This window comes from Lissotriton vulgaris, chromosome 11, assembly GCF_964263255.1.
Source record: "Lissotriton vulgaris chromosome 11, aLisVul1.2, whole genome shotgun sequence".
In the NCBI taxonomy this organism is placed as follows: domain Eukaryota; kingdom Metazoa; phylum Chordata; class Amphibia; order Caudata; family Salamandridae; genus Lissotriton; species Lissotriton vulgaris.
This window is the reverse complement of record NC_141699.1, coordinates 497857795-497872913: the sequence shown is the minus strand read 5'-3', so window position 1 is coordinate 497872913 and position 15119 is coordinate 497857795.

Sequence of the window (15119 nt, the reverse complement as noted above, 5' to 3'; positions counted from 1 at the left end):
GAAGCAGTCCAGGTAAGATCTCACTCCTCTGGCAATAATGAAATAAGGGGTCGTGTCTCTCAGGATACAGGCAGAATACAGGCAGCGAACTATTCACAAACTACACTCCTGCCTAAATGTGACAAAACAGTAGCAAATGTACTTCAGCTTAGCCCTGGAGTTACTCTGGCATCATACAATGCCACTCAAATGTACCACAACACTCTCCCATAGAAATGATAAATATTGAAAAATCAAAGATTGCAGGGACGTTATAGTTAGACTCACATTTTACACGTACAAAAATTCAGTTAAATTCAGCAGTTAAAGTTCGCTGAGCTAATTATATATATCTTTAAGTCTCAGAAACATTTATGAAACACTTAGGGGCCCATTAGGCTACAGGGCGGATCGCCACCGCCTGTATGGCGGTGGCGATCCGACTGCCAAAAACCTCCGCCCGCTTCTAATTGCCCCCCGCCACATTACCATGGTGCGGGGGACTCCGGCGGACGGGAAGACCGTCTGCCGGTTTTCCACCGGTAGGCAATCCACCCGACTACCTACAGGGCGGAAAAGCAGTTTATATGGTGGCCATCCATGTTTGTAAGCAGGTGGGGACATGCCTTTCCATGGCGCAACGCCGCAACGGAAAGACAGGCAGCTTTTTACATTGGGGGCCCGTAGTGGGCCCCCAGGGATTCTGGGGGATTCACATGGGGGTACCTATGGTACCCCCCTGCAGTTCCATCCACAACATGGCAGGCACCGCACATTACCTGCCATGTTGTGCATGGAAGTGCACTACATGCCTTCCTGGCATTCTGGCGGGCGGTGCTGAGTGCACCGCCCGCCCCAATGTCCGGAATGCAGGATGCGCTCGCCACTGTGGCGGGCGCATCCTAACGGACCCCACGGGACCCCTGTTCCTATGGCGGACGGTCCCTTTTCACGATAGGATGGCAGCCGGACAAAGTCCAGCCGCCATCCAAATGTGCCCCTAAGACTCAAGGGATTATGTCATCAGTGATATCATCAGTGATGTCACTGACCATCTTATGAATATTGTAATATGTGAAGTCTGAAGCATTTCGTCGTGGGGGCATAAGTTATAGCTAGCTCAGGTACTCATAAATGCTGAATTTCTCTGGTTATGTATGAGTAAAATATGAGCCTAACTATAACGTCCCTGTAAACTTTGTTTTTTTCCAGTGAATTTCTAAGGTGTTTTACATTTATTTCCTAACTATAACGTCCCTGTAATCTTTATTTTTATCAGTGAATTTCTAAGTTTAAAAATAATAATTCCAACAACTGTAACCTGTAATGTTTCACAATGGTTGTGTGAGTACCTGTGTGGGTCTGTTAGTGGGTGTATTAGTGTGTGTGTGGCTCTCTGAGTGGGTGTGTAACAGTGGCTATCTCAGGCAATGTATTAGTACATGGGTGGGTCTGTGAATGACTGTGTGAATGTTTCTCTGGCTTTGTCACTGGTTGTAACTAAGCCTGGGTGTGTCTGTCAGTGGCACTGAGAGTGCTGCCTTTGATCTTTCTTTGTGTAGGTTAGTGAGTCTATGGGTGTACAAATGGTTGTTGGTATGATGCTAATACTTTTATGCACTTCCATACTTAGGGCCTAACTTCGAGTTTGGTGGTCCAAGGACTGCAAAACTAGTGGTGGCTCAGTGGAGGAGGTCTAGCCACTGCTGCACCGGTGATAAGACCCCCCTCTTACAAGTTTGGCAGTTGGATCTTAATTGAACGGCTGTCTCCACCAGGAAACTGCGGTCTCCTGGCAGTGGTGCAGCAGTCAGGGCTGTTGTAAGCTGCAGGTAGGGCACCTGTAGCACCAACATGCATATTATAAGTTTTGGGACCACCAGTGTTTTCATAGAGGTCTTTCCTCCATAAAAAGTCTGGCAGTACTGAAACAAAGTGTGCCTCCTCAACCTGCGAGACCTTGTGTGGGGGAACAACATGTGCCTTCCTGTGTCCATGAACGCCAGTTCCTGCACGGCATTGACTTTACAGTCCATGGTGTGCAGGAACCTGTGTGTCGCTCACATTGAGGTGCCTTTTTCAAAGAGACTGCCACCCTTGAAAGAGGCACCGCCATGCCACCAGACCACAATATTACTTGTAATCTCTCAGGTGGGTGGCAGTGACTCTTGGCATTGTGGGGGCAGGGCAGGGTGGGTTGTCCACCCCACACCACCAATAATCATAATCTGGCCTTTAGTGTATTTAGAGGATGGAACCTTGCTCCCTGGTCTTATGAGAAGATGTAATTAATGAAATTAGTTGTCACTCTCACTGAACTTCAGATTTTACTACTAAGGTATTTTTGATTAATTCACAGTTCTTATTGATTTCAAATCCTTTTTCAAAATAGAATTTTAAAGGGAAAGTTTTTAGTTTCTATTCACCCCTAAGAAGATAGAATAATTTCCATTTTCTCTCAAGTGGAGCTTTACCTGGGACATGTGCTGTGCTTGTATTACTAAATGTTACCTGTTTAATGTTTTTAAAATGAACATGATGTTCTGATTAAAAGCTAATTTTTTTAGAAGAGTTTACAGTTTTCTGGAAAATGTGTACTCACCTGAGTTACTTTGTACTGTGAAATTACTTACCATTCTGTCATTGTTCAAATTATATACTACACCTGCATAATAGACGATCCATGTTTGTATTTCTCTGTGTCACTCCAATATGAATGTTCTGGTTTTGTGGAACATTTGCTACGACCCTGTGTTTTTTCAAAGTGTAAAACACATATTTACACATATTTCAAACATTGTTTGACAATAGCTGTTTACAAACATGCTGTTCCATCTTCTCTGTCTGTAATAATTTTTAAACAAAATTACTTTTACATCGTATTTCTAATTTTTGCAATGACCCTGGATGTCGCGATGACGTTGGTATTCGGGAAGGGCATGTGACTATGTAAGAAAGAGATTGGACAAGACAATTTTCAATTATCTTCATGGAAAGTCCCCACCCATTTCTGTGTTCTTGAATGTTTCAATAATTTTTGGATTTTTCGCAAGAGCTGCCCTGTGCTTGTCTTATTGCACTGTTTGGTGCTCCCTATTTTTTCCAACAAAATGGCAACAGGTGGAGGTGCTACATCAGCCAGAGAAGTAGAAAGTGGAACAAGAAGACTGTGCTGATGAAGGGCCTGCACCAAAAAACCAAAGCATTGCTTGGGAATTCTTCACAATTCCCTCAAGAGAATGCAAGACAGTCCCCAAATTAGTCAAATGTAGCTTGTGGGAAAGACCATCTCAAGAGGTACAAATAAAAAATATTCGTGTGGTACAATTTCCATGTTGTACCATTTTAAAATGTACGATTTCAGCAACTTGAGGAGGGCAAGGAAGGAAGAGATGGAGATGGACCCTCTACCTCTTTAGCTGTATCATCTGTCCCAGAAAAGAGAGTTCCCAGAGTGTCTTGTGTATTGGTTTCACCTTTGCACTGTGTTAAGTTGACAAGTGCTAGTTAGAATTTTAAACACCATTTTTCCTTTTCTCCTGCCTCTGCACACAACACATTTGTTATTACAGCTTTTCGCCTAGTTAGGTATTTTGCTTTACACGAGAATAGCATGTTTGCTTATAACATCAGCTTTGCTTGGTAAGCTATGTCTGAACAGTGAGTGCCGAGGCCTTCAAGGTTGTTTCAACACAGTGCTTATTGTTTGGATTGATCAGTGCACAGAGTAGACATAATATGGATGCAGCTGTGGCCAACTTTAGTTTTAGGCGCGATTAATATTGCACTGCGCAAAGCAGGAGATACACACTTGATGAATATCCGTATGCAGAGTGTTGGTGTAGGAGATGATGTGATCCATTTCCACTGAAACCAAAGGTATGGGCCCGCCCTTCTAAACCCAAAGAGACCTTCTGTAGATATAATATAATATACTAGCTAGGGAGGGTAAACTGAGGTTCTATTTAGACTTGTTTCCTTTAGCATTTTAACATGCTTTCACCCTTTGTATTTTGTGGAATAGTAACTATGCTTTTAACCTTGATCTTTATAATGTGTTTGCTTGTATTAGCTAAGATACTGCGTTTGAGAACACTGCATTAGAAATAAACATTTCAAACTCGCACGTGTCTTCATTGACTCCTCGTTCTGGATTGATATGTTAGTATAACGAAAGAGTGTCCATGTGTTCCACGTTTCCTGAGGTGTTCTAAGTCCATGTTCTGGGTTGTCATAATCATTGAGGTTTTGTTAGTACCAATGAGACACTGATTGCTAGTCTGGTAGGGGATTTTGGATACTAAGGTGAGTTTTGGCACACCCTAATTCACTGAGGTTCTGTCTCTATTCACAGTTCTGTATAGGAGCAGAAATCCCGGCTACAAGAGGCGTCATCCCCAATTAGCTCGTTTATTGGGGTTTGTAGGCACGTGTTGCCTGGAATGCAGCTCAATGCTAACAGCTGGAGAGCAGTCTGTTGATTCCATTATTAAAGCTGCAAAGCAACATGGATGCTATTTTTTCATTTATCCTAGTTTTTGCACTATTTTTGTGCTGCTTGTTCCTATTCTTTCGCCCCCTCATTTCCATTTTGTTTGATTAAAAATACCCCCCCCAAAAAATATATAAAATCACAAAAAGAAACAATTCTACAAAAAAGAAGGAAAAAAAAGGTTCTTGTTAGAATGACCTTTTACGGTTAAAAAAAGATAAAGTGTGCTGTATGGGTGAGTGAGAAACTGTGTAACTGGCTGTAAAGGTGTGTGAGTGGTTACATGAGTGGATGTGCATGAGAGTGAATGGGGGTGTGAGTAGCTGTGTGAATAGTTGTACAGGTGAGTGAGTTCTATTGTCAGTGGCTGTATGGGTCAGTAAATGGCTGTGTGAGCACATGCATGTGTCCCTGGTTAATTGTGTGACTGGTTATGCGAGTGAGTGGCTGTATGAGTGAGAAAGTACTTGTTTGAGAGGCTGTATTGGTAAGTTAGCTTCTGTCAGTTGGTGTGTGGGTGAGTTAATGAGTGAACTAGAGGTTGTATGAGTAATTAAATGGGTATGCAAGTATCTCTATAGGGGAGTGAGTGTTAATGTGAGTGGTTGTATGAGTGAGTGAGAGGTTGTATGAGCACATAAATGGGGTATGCAGAGTTAGTATAAGTGGCTTTTTGGGTGCATTAGTGGGTGTGTAAGTAGCTGTATAGGTGAACAAGTGGTAGTGTGAATGGCTGTATGGATGAGCGAACAGTTGTGTGAGTAGGTATATGAGTGAGTGAGTGAGTGTATGATTGCTTGTATGGGTGAGTGAGTTGCTGTATTAGTGACTGTATGGGTGAGTGAGTGCATGTGTGAGTGGCTGTATGGGTGAGCTAGTAGCTGTGCAAGTGGTCATATGGGAGAGTGACTGCTACAGTGAGGGGCTGTATAGATGAGTGACTACTCGTGTGTTTGGCTGTATAGGTGAGTGAATGAATATGTGAGTAGATGTAAGGGTGAGTAAGTAGTTATCTAAATGTCTGTATGGATGAGTGACAGGCTATGTGAGTACCTGTATGATTGAGTGGGTGTCTGGCTTATTATATGGATGACTGAGTAGCTGTGTAAGTGAGTGTATGATTGCTTGTATGGATGAGTGAGTTGCTGTATTAGTGACTGTATGGGTGAGTGAGTGCATGTGTGAGTGGCTGTATGGTTGAGTTAGTAGCTGTGCACGTGGTCATATGGGAGAGTGACTGCCACAGTGAGTGGCTGTATAGATGAGTGACTACTCGTGTGTTTGGCTGTATAGGTGAGTGAAAGAATATGTGAGTAGATGTAAGGGTGAGTAAGTAGTTGTCTAAATGTCTGTATGGATGAGTGACAGGCTATGTGACTACCTGTATGATTGAGTGGGTGTATGGCTTATTATATGGATGACTGAGTAGCTCTGTAAGTGAGTTTATATATAAGTTAGTGGTTGCATGAGTGGCTATAGGAGTGAGTGAGTGGGTTTGTAAGTAGTTGTGTTGGTGAATGAGAGGGTATATCAGTGACTGAATTAGGTGAGTGAGTGTGTCTGTGAGTGATTGTGTGACTGAGTGAGTGGCTGTGTGAGTGGTCATTTGGGAGAGAGAGTGGTTGTGGAAGTGGTGTAGGTGAGTGGAAGTCTCTAAATTAAATGTAATTCACATATCTAAAGATTGAGTTTGTTTCTCAAATTTGTTTTCCCCTCTTATCAGATCAATACAATACTCTCAGGAACTGTAATAAGTAAGCATAAGAATGGGACTACACTCTCATACATAGCAACCATAAATGGCAACCTTTTCAACTTTGCACTCTCTGAAAGTGCAAAAGGTAGCAAATACTTTGGAATAGTTAGTATTAGTTAACTCTTTCATGCACTTTAATAGGTAGGGTTTTTGTGCATAATTGCGAATTATTCATGACTTTCATGATGAATTTGCAAAAAAAACTGGTGTCCAAAAACATATTTAGCTTGGAGCTTTTATGACCTTAGGAGTTCAGTACATTTCATAAGAAAAATAGTAACTAGAAAATGTAACTCTTCTTACACAACAACTAGTCTAAAGACGTCTAGTGTGTTAAAACAGACAACTTTCTCTTTAACACCCTTCCCCCAATACATTCCTATTACAGTCTCTATAACAACCCACTAGAAACACTAAGTCACAAGTTCGTACTGAATTCTAGAAGGGCCATATTGGTTACAAAATGAGCTGAAGGAGGTGTGGTTTACAAAATTAACAAACAATGGACAGACTGCTCAACAATGCGGACATTCACCCTGGGTTTAATCCCTCTTTCCTTTGCTCACCAAGCCACCCCAGTATGGACCCAGCTATATGCAAATCTGTCTTGACCCTGTTCCTCATAGAAACAATCCAGCCAGAACTTCCAAGCTAGGTCCTCCGAGGCTAGCTTAAATCCAATGGCGCAGTGAGCAAGAGACACACGTGTCAGGAACTCCATCACTTCTATTTTGAGAAGCTCTCCTAGAAAGAAGGGGCCGATTCACAGAACTAACTTAAGACAAAATCCTAAACTTACTACTTTTGGTATTCACAGAAGGCCTTTAGTAGTAGTAAAGTTAGGATTTTGTCTTAAGTTTGACTTAAGACAAACTTAAGACTAATTTAAGACTGTCCTAAGTCCGTCTTATGTCTGTCTTAAGCCTTAGAAGAGAATAAAAACCTAAGGGAAGAAATTAAAAGAGCCCATTTAGAAACCGAAAAACTCATGCAAAAACTAAATGACATGACTTTAGGATCACCTTCCCAGTCAACCGGCTTTGTGTCAAAAACCCCCTACATATCTGCTGCAGAGATATCAACTCATGTGACATGATCCATTTCACCCATAATTCCTTTGGCCCCTCCCGAATGCTTCAGTGGGGATCCCAATAAAGCACAAATATTTTTCACCCAATGCTATTTGCACTTCCTGTGTAGGCCTATCATTTTTGGCGACAATCAATCCAAAACTGCATTGATGTTGTCTTATTTGAGTGGCCATGCAGTCTTGTGGTCCTTGCCTCTGGTTTCACAAAATGATCCGTTGTTGTACGATTTTGAAAGGTTCAAGGCAGAATTTCTTCGTATTTTTGATCGAAGAGCTATATCTCAGGCAACGGATAACGAACTACTTGACCTAAAGCAAGGTATTTGAGATTTAATCTCGTACTTGGCACAATTCAACAAATTAATTGTAGAAACGAATTGGGCTGAAAGCAAGCGAGCTTCAGTCTTCTACAGAGGGCTGCGAGAAAAATTGAAAGATACCCTGGCTCTGAATCCAGACCGTACCACTGAGGTGTCTAAGCTCATCGATTTGGTCTTACAAATAGATCAGCGGCTGTTCGAAAGAAGAAAGAAACCAAGGGAGAATTTCGCCCCTTACCACCTCAATTTGACAGGATTTAGTTGGAAAACACCAAGACCTCTGAGGTGCAACCTACTGAAGAACCCATGCAGATTGGTGGCATCCGAGGCCCTGTATCCAGAGAGGAAAAAGAGAAGAGGAGGTCTGGAAAGTAATGTTTATACTGTGAACAATCTGGGCATTTTGTGAGGGAATGTCCTAAGAACCTCAAGAATATTAACTCAGTAAAAGAGAAGAACCATCAGTGAAAAGGATTAACCTGATGGATACCCCCCTAAGTCAACCCCCATACCTTAGCAGGTGGCTTACAACCTAGAATCATCTTCACCCCCACCTGACTGTGTCCTTTGAAATCAACTTTGGAACCAAGAAGCTTCTAGGGGTCCCAATGATGATAGATTCTGGAGCCACTGTGAATTTCTGTGACAAAGAGTATGCAAGAAGAATTGGATTTTCATTAATAAAATAAAAGACAGCAGAACCAGTACGTGCTGTGGATGGGACCAATCTATCGCTGGGCCCAATTACAGATGAGACTGAAAACATCGTATTAAAAGATTTGCATGGACACTTAGAGCAAATATAATTTAACCTTATAGATGCTCCTCAGTTTCAGTTGATCTTGGGTCTGTCATGGTTAACTGAGTGCAACCCAACCATTGACTGGGAGAAAAGGACGGTCAAACTTAATTCCAGTTACTTCCTTCAACATTGTTTTAAACCTTTGGAAGAAATTCACCATTCATCAGCAGCCAAAGTTATGGCCTCAGAGTCAAATTTTATGTGCACTATCGAGGAAGCTAATAATATGAAGATTTGGTGACTGTCTTTGACAAGATGGAAGCAGAGAAACTACTGCCTCATAGGCCCTATGATTGCAAAATTGAACTGGTACAGGGGGCCAATCTGCCATGTAGTCAGATTTATGCTCTCACTGAGTTGGGGAACAAATTTTTGATGGAATATTTAGAGCAACGGTTTCATACGCTCGTCTCAGTCTCCTGTCTCGTCTCCACTTTTCTTCATACCAAAGAAGAATCAAGAATTAAGAACTTGCATTGACTATCGAGCTATTAATCAAGTGAATATTAAGGACAGGTACCCTTTACCCCTGATCTCTGTATTGTTAGATCAGGTAAAGGAGGCTAGAGTCTTAATAAAATTGAATCTTCGTGGAGCTTATCATTTAATCCGAGTGGCCGAGGGTGATGAATGGAAGACTGCTTTTCGCACCAGATTTGGGTTGTATAAGTACCAGGTTATGCCTTACGGCCTTTGTGAAAAATGATCCATGTGAAGAATTCCGCACCCCAAGATGGCGGCCACCATCGGCATCGCCTTCAGCACTGTAGTTTTTGTCTCGCCTCAAAACAAAGTGTACCATACAGCACATGCGCTCTGGGAGTCGCACACTTCAACTAACTTCCTCAACATGTGAGCAGTGTCTTTGTCCAAAGCTCACTCTGAGGAGAATGTTTTGTCAGCCTTGCCCTCTGATTGTTCCCGCCCCTTTTCTTGAGTAGTGTGCACACTAGGAACCTCCTCCATTCAGAGATTAGTGATCTTCTTGTTTTTGTCTTGAAGTGAAGTATTCCAGTCATGAAGACTCCTGTTGCACTGAAATGTTCTTGTCAGTGTCTCGCGTTGGAAGGGGAGATTTGCTTTGGTGAAGACTCCTGTTTGACACTGTGAGAGCGTTTCTTTTGGTTCACCCTTTGGGCATGTTAATGCTCAAATTAGTGAAGACTCCTAGGGTCAGCATAGACTAATTCATCAGAAAAGACTTCTCCTCTCCAAGTCTTTAGACTAAATATTCTGTTTCATCACCAAGAAGCACTAAAAATATGCTGAGGATCAAATGTTGAGTCTGACTCTAATCCTACTGAGAGAAGCTAGCCTTCCTAGGGATCTGAGTGTGTGTGTGTGTGTATGAAGGTCCTAGGATGTATATGCTTATCTTATATTTAGATTGCTGAAATGTATTATTCTAATGCTGGTTATTCAATATGTTTAGGTCCTGTTATTTCTCAACTCATTGAACGTAGAGCAGAATTTGAAATGACAGAGAAATAGCAGATGATCACTGGAACTCGAGGCAGTCACTCTTTTTCTCCTACTCCCTGCTTTTTCCCCCTGTGGAAGCATAGTCCAGGTTTTGAAATACCGTCTGGGCACTCATCTATTGAGGGGAGTTGGGATCAGGCTTCTGCTCCGGTGGATGGGCGGTTAAGTCCAGTGTGCATTCTGACAGGTCTAGGCATACCCATCCCACTTAGGGTGAAAAAGGCAAAAGGAACAAATGATGGACAACATGCTGAACAATGCAAACATTCACCCCCTGTCAAAAAGATATGGGTTTAACCCATCTTTGTTTTGCTCACCTACAACTCCAGTTTGGGCCCAGCCATATGCAAACCAGTCTTGAGCCTGTTCCTCATGGGAACAGTCCAGTCCCTCATACTGTCCGGGTGCACTTCAACATATACCAAGCACAGAAATTAAAGTGGTGTAATCAAGTCTATCTACAGATTGACAAAGCCAAAAAACATGTTAATAAAGCTGTTTCTGCATTTCTCAGAGATCATATCATGGTTTTGACATGCATGGTATCTGTTTAATTTGGGGGTCTCTAGTTGGCACAGGTAGGTACTTGTGACAAATAGGGACCCTTGCCTCTAGTCAGGATAGGGGGATTACACTCATAAAAATAAACCCTGCTCACCCCCTTGGTAGCTTGGCATGAGCAGACAGGCTTATCTCAGAGGTAGTGTGTAAAGCATTTGAGACCAAATAGAGTAACCCAATGAGAACACTACAGATGGACACCACACCAGGTTTTATATAAAAATAAGTATACTTTGTTTACCACAAGACCATAAACGACAAAAATACATAATACTGTTACTTTAAGATGGTAGTTTTAGCTTAGTTTAGATCAGTTCTTAAGATGCTAAAATTTGCGTCAATGTATGGGTTGCACTTCCACGACAAGCAATGTCACAGCGAGGGAAATGCGGCAAAGTTCAGGTGCAAAGAAATAAAGACGTGAAGATCTTCCAGATGCGGCACGCTTCTCTGGGGATGCGAGAAGTTCTCGGTTCGATGCATGGACTGCAGGGGCAACACCCTTGTTCAGAAGTGTGATGGAAGCACTCTTCTCCCACGTTTGTGTGAAGCTTCCGCACGATGCGACAACTACAGCGATAACTACAGCGGTGACATTCTTGTTAAGAAATGCGACGGCAGCAGCTCCGATGGCCGCGCGCTTTTCGGGGGATGCAAGGTGCTTTCCTCGATGCGGTGCAATGCACAATGTCAGTGGCAACACCCTTGTTCAGAAGAGCGACGGCAGCAACAGCGATAGCGACACGCTTCTACCTCGTTGCAAGACTCTTCTCTCTATGCGGTGCAGTGCGACAACTCCAGCGGCAACACCTTTGTTCAGAAGTGCGACCGCAGGCAGCAGCGATGGCGACACGCTCCCTCTTCATTGCGAGAGGCTTCTCTTGATGTGATGTGGTGCAGTGCGACAACTCCAGCGGCGACACTCTGGTTCAGAAGTGTGACAGCAGCAGCAGCGACAGCAACACGCTTCATTTTTGTTGAGTCGCGCTTCCAGAACCTTGCGACATTTAATTCCTCAGAAGGCCCAAAACAGCAGCAGGCACTCACAAAAGAACTCTGGGGAGCTGGGGGTTGAAGTCTGTTGTCCCTGAGACTTCAGCATGAGGCAAGCTCTTTTCCAAGCCCTTGGAGATCCTTCACAAGTTGAAAGCAAAGTACACAAAGTTCCTTTCTCCTTCCTTTGGCAGTAAGTCAACCACTGTAGGCCAATCTCCCAAGCCGCACTTCAGCTTGGGTATAGTCTCTCCTCAGTTTCTTTAGGTTCCTCTCCTCAGTAAAGGTTTCTTCTTGTAGTCCAAAAGTGATCTAATTTCATGGGATCAGGATCCCAATATTTATACCCAAAAATCCATTGTTCTCTGAGGGGAGAGGGGCCTTTGCCCAGTCCAAACCAGTTCTGAAGCACTCTGTTTACCAGACTTCTCCTTACCTTTCACAGTGCAGGGCAGAAACATCAGACACCCCACAGGAGGTGGAGCCAGCATTGTGGAAGGCAAGTACAGCCCTGGATCACTGTTTTGACAGGATTCCTTCTATTCTTTCAGTGTGCAGGGCAGAGACATCAGCCGCACCCCAGGAGGTGGAGCCAGCATTGTGGAAGGCAGGCATAGCCCTATTCAAGGTTCAGGTGAAACTCCTCCCTCCCATCTAGATGAAGATCTCTCTATTCACCACTGTGCTGACTCATCCTGTCTCTTGGAATCCCCTAGCCCTGTCACTCACAAACTCCAGACAAGGAATAGACAACCTAGAAGAGGCAGGCTTGAAAGGTTAGACAAGAAAATGCCTACTTTCTAAAAGTGGTATTTTCAAACACAGAATGTTAAAACCTACTTCACAAAAAGATGTATTTTATCATTCTGAGTCCAGGCATACTATACTCGAATTTCTACCATGTTCTCTGAGTCAGTTAGGAATGTAATAATCTAACTGCCCAGTCTAACCTTTGGAGAACAGGTAGCCTTGCAACAGTAAAAAACGAAAATGGCTGTAATTCACTATTAGGACATGTCACACACATCAGGGCTTGTCCTACCTTATACTTACAATGCACCCTGCTCTTGGGCCAACCGTAGGGGTGTCTGATATGAAGAAAAGGGAAGGTTCAGGGACTGGCAAGTGGGTGCACTCTCCCAGTCAGTAGGACAGTACCAGACTGTACACAGGCTTTGCAATGGCAGACCTTAGACACATTTTACAAGGATGCTTCTGTGGGTGGCACAACCATTGCTGCAGGCCCACCAGCAGCATTTGGATCTACACCCCCTGGGCACACTTAGGCCAGATGTAGGACGGCAAATACCGGTCGGTAACGGCCCCTGAAAATTAACAAATCGGTATATTTACCGAATCTGTAAATTTACCGATTCGGTAAAATACTGAACCGTTATATTTACCGAATTGAAAAATCTACATGTAGGTGGCACTGTAATCAGTGCCACAGGCCCTTACCGATTCGTTATTTACCACCAAATACTATTTGGTGGTAAATAACAAATTCCTGTGTACATGCACATCTGTGCATGTACACTTGTGCCATGTGGCACACATACATGCCCTAAGGGCATGTATGTGTGTCACATGGCACACAAGCCAGAATCAGGGGTGCAACAGGGTGTCAAGGTGACTGTTAGGGTTTGTGCACAGCAAAGAGCATGTCCCCTCTCATTACACCAGTGGTCTCTGTAATAGCTCTCTTTAAACATACTACTGAAAGCCTTTCTTGTTATCTCAGCCCCTCCCTAAGAAAGACTTCTGTGTATGTTGCTCAATATATTCACAAGTTTTGACATTGCTGTCTTGTTTGCACATTGGACCTTGCTTTTACCAAGGCTTATTTAGAAAACATTGGACCTTGCTTTTACCAAGGCTTATTTAGAACACTCCTCCCTAGGCAATGTGTTACTTAAACTCATTAGCATAACAACTGAAGCTCTGCACACCTGCTTGTGAGAACCACACCCAGTTCTCCGAACCACACCCAGCTCTTTGTACCATACCCAGCCCTGTCTATAAAAGTCAGCCCCTGAGCCTCACTCAGTGCTTGTGGTCGTCTACCTCCCACTTACCTGAGAACAGATCTTTCGGCGCTGGCACTCCTGCTCTCTCCAGACCTTCATTGACTTCAACGGGCGTGGCTTCTGGCTCTTCCTTCTTCTGGTTTCCGGCTACTTCTTGCCTCAGCCCCTATTCTGTCCTCTGCAATCGACCTGCAAAAGAGAAAGAGGTCAAGGTTAGACTGATCAGTATCCCTTTTCAGCAACAAGTAAGTGCAAAACCTTTTATTACCTGAAAGAACTTTATCGGCGATTTCTGGATTCATGTAAAGACAATTTGGAACAAGATATCTACCACAAACTTTGTGCTTCAAACCCTCTGTTACAAGAATACTTTGTTGAACTTTGTGAAATAAACATTGTTTTACATGGAACTTTTTTAAGAATTGAACAGAGGAAACCATTGACAGCAAGGCAAACAGTAAATCAAGGACTTGCACAAATTGGCTGATGTATTTTGATGTAAAAGTACAGTATTTGTTTTATAAAAAGTCTGGAAATGTGTGAAAAGTGAGTTTGCTATTAAGAATTTAGGCTTTAGTTATATTAAGGTGAATGTTAGACGTTGGTAATTCTGATAATGATATTCGTTTGATTTTACAGAAGTTTTACAGTAAAAGAAAGCACATCCCAGAACAGTAACACATTCCAAACCTGGAAGCTTGAGACCAGGATCCAAGAGGTACTTTTATAAGAGAATTTCTAATAAGATTAAGGTTTAGTCAGGAACACATTTAGGGATAGGTTGCACTTATCTGTTCATTGTTTATGTTTCATTAGGCACCAGTATCTACAGAAGTCGGAGAGGGCCGCAGATTTTAGAAGCTCTTCTACAGTGGAAATGCAAGAACGGTGTTGTCTCTCTTTTTTTATTTTATCCACTTCCCCCCTTCCCTTGAGCTTCTGGTTCTCAGTGCACTGTTTTAAAACTAGTTTGCTGGAACAAGCAGTTTCAGGGTGGGGTCGGACTGCTTCAACCTCCATCAGAACTGAACAGAAACTCAGGTGAGCTGGGCTTTGACAGTGACACCCTGCCCCCCTTGCAAATTCTGTATTTTTACATTGATTCCTATGGGCCTCAAGGCCCATAGGAATCAATGACAATTGCCGAATTGGTAAATACCAATTCGGTAATTACCGAATCCTACAGAATCGGTAAAAAACACCGAATTTTTAACTACATCTCATTTACTTAATCTAGAATACCGAATCGGTAAAATTCAGTATTCTAGAGTCGGTAAATGAGATTTACCTACATCTAGCCCTACATGCACTGTACTAGGATCTGACAAATAAGCCAAATAGCCAAACATGGAACCACTGATTAATATATCAATTTACAATAAGGAGCACTTGCACTGTGGCACTGGATAGCAGTGGCACGTGAGAGAGTGAGAGAACTCTGTTTATTTAGGCCATAGTCTTTAAACTCCAAGATCTTATAAAAACATAAAATTATACAATACCAATCAGTAACAAGAAAAAACACAATAACATTTAAAATCCCTCAGTTACTTTCCGACAGCTTTGCTTAGTACATCTGTAATAAAACCGTATCTACCATCGCCCCTAACAGCCTCT